Source organism: Poecilia latipinna, unplaced genomic scaffold, assembly GCF_001443285.1.
Source record: "Poecilia latipinna isolate Pla-1442-1.1 unplaced genomic scaffold, P_latipinna-1.0 Scaffold289, whole genome shotgun sequence".
In the NCBI taxonomy this organism is placed as follows: domain Eukaryota; kingdom Metazoa; phylum Chordata; class Actinopteri; order Cyprinodontiformes; family Poeciliidae; genus Poecilia; species Poecilia latipinna.
Genome location: NW_015112905.1, coordinates 142,152 through 144,897, shown reverse-complemented (window position 1 = coordinate 144,897; position 2,746 = coordinate 142,152).

Sequence of the window (2,746 nt, the reverse complement as noted above, 5' to 3'; positions counted from 1 at the left end):
ACAGAGTTATAATTGCTTTTATTGGTTTATTGTGTGAGCGAAGGAGCTCTTTGATGTATTTAAGGGACTGAGCTAATGAATAAGTAAATGCAGAATCCAGTCTATCCAGGGAACTGATCTCAAAGGGCGTGATGGTGGGGTTGGGGTGGTGGGGGGTGTTAGCACTGGTTGGGAAGGGGGAAGCGACTGGAGTTGCAACAATGCGTTCTTCAGTTGCCAAAAGATTGTGAACAAGCTCGAACTCAATCAAGCAGAACGGAGCAAAGAGCGGCAGGTAGGAATGCACCGGGTGCAATTAGGTGTAAGCTTCCCTATGCAATGCTGAGCGGAGAAATGCGTGACTCTGGACTTATTGGAGCTGGCTGGGCAGTGGGATGAGGAGGTGGGCTTACTTAGCAAATACGTAGATGTGCTTTTGACCCCAAAGTGACCTAATCACAAACCCACTATCACAAACAGACACACACAAACACACACATATTCCCTCTCTGCCCTGGCTGTCGTTAATCATCATTTGTGATGAGAGCAGGCCTTGTTGCCGCTGAATAATAGAACATGTGAACACTTCTACTTCATTTTTCAACATGTTGGACACTTCCTGTGTAAACTGTGTTACTTGATGATTTTTGGTGGCTCATTAATTAGTCTCTCTGGCCTTTGTGTTTGTCGTTCTTCAGGACTCACAGACTGTTGCGGGATGAGGTCGGAGATGATGCCCTGCAGAACCCCTCTTCCTGGTTTTCCCACAAAAGTGATCAGACGGTGAACGTTGAGAGTGTGCCTCCCTGTCTGCAGGTTTTCTTGCATTTTCAGCTTAACCTTTTACTAAACCGTTCATTATGCATCAACTCGGCCCACAGACCGCCTGCCACATTCTCATGCCCATCAGGTCAGTCAGGTTAACAGCCGAAGGGAGGCTGGGGGCAGGAGGGCAGTGCTATCTCATCTGCACCCCTCTGTCTGAAGCCTGCGCAACACATTTGCAGATAGAGAGGGAGAACTATATACTACAACCGTTTGATGAGCAGCAGGGCAATAAATTCATTAATCATCATTATATGCCTCATCAAACTCTTTGCCAGACTCTCCATGGGAGTTACACAAATTAGCCAGTGAAAAAAGCAGTCATTTTAGAGGAGCTAGGTAAGTGCTTTTTGATTGCTTTCTTGAACAATGCTTCCCCTGACAAGCTAATAAATCAGATCGTTCTATACTTAAAGTGCAGCTACTGTGAACCCAATCTGAGCTCCCCAAACAAAAAGGGAAGCTGTGTAGGACGAGGGGTTTTACCACAGACGGAGCTCTTTCACTGATTTGTTTTGGATTCCTTTTCTTTATTCAGCAACAAAGAAGTCTGGGTACAAAGCTTTTGATATCTGAATGAACTGCTGTTAGGTCTCCAGATGCAACAAGGGATTTTCTCACTTCAGATCAGAATAACCTCATGTTTGCCTTGAAATGAGAAAAACCAAGTCAACAGTGACCATATGGTGCAAAATTTCAATTAGACTTTTCTACTTCCTCTCTGTTCTTTATTATAAGCTGCTCCGGTTTTATATACATACGACCTAAAGTGGGATGCATATAGCTGCACACTGCAGGCTTTTGTATGCACAGAGAATCTTACCTGGCAAGTGATGCATACCTACTACAGTGAGCATATCCTTCCATCCAGATGGCCATTCCATGCTAGACCAGCAAATCATCCATCAGACTGGAAGTAGCTCCTTTTATTGAAAATGAGGTCAATAGATGTCTTGAGCCTTGTTTTAGGCTGGCCGTGCGAGCCTGCTTGAGGTGTTAGCAGTTCTCGTTTAACGAGTGCGATGGGACATCTCGATTGGGAAGGATGCAGTTGGCAGAGGGGGGTAGTTAGGGGTGGTCTCTTATCTGTTTACAGCCCCTCTCTGATGAGATTACCTATTGGAGTTGGCTGTAAACCACACTGTTCATCAGTGTGCAGCAGCACACTCCCACTGGCTGCCAGTCACTGCAGCTTTTTCATCATGTTTTTGTATTTTTTAAAATGTTTTGTAGGAGATTGTCAGATTGGGGCTACTACTAATTTTAAAACAAAAAGCCATAATTTCAGAGGTTTTGGTATGTTTTACTATGGCAAAACTTGAAATTAAGGACAGATTTTAAAACAGCCTAATAATTTATAAATGCATGTTTTTTTAAGTACAGTACAATAATACAAAATAATGAGTAGGTCTGATTTGCTGGAACATGCTTTGTTAGCCTTGGCTACATTTAGCCTTGATGGTTTGTTTTTTTCCCCTAATGTTTGACCTCAGTGATCCTGGTGTCATTTGAGACTGAGTCACTGAATTTCAAAAGAGGAGAGGCACTGTGGAAGACAAAAAGAAATGTATTTTTAAACAAATAAATGTTGCAACTTTTATCAAATCCTCAGCAAGAGGTTTTCTGGAAAGTCAATTGCAATGAAGGTTGCTGAGATTCCTTCATAGAAAGTTATTTACTAATTGACATTATTGTTGAATTTGAGTGCCTGATACTGAATTTCTTTCTGTGTATTTTCATCTGTAATTTATCATAATTTTCTATCTTAAATTCATTCTTTAAAACTGAGTGGCCACCACAGTGTCCCACCCGAACCCAAGCCCCTCAGAAACCCAAGGAGATACATATTTTAAAACCGTTCTCTAATGTCTGCAAACAATCAGAGACATGAACAAAACTAATTGGTTTCAATTTGCGTTTATATTCAGCCATGCAGATATGC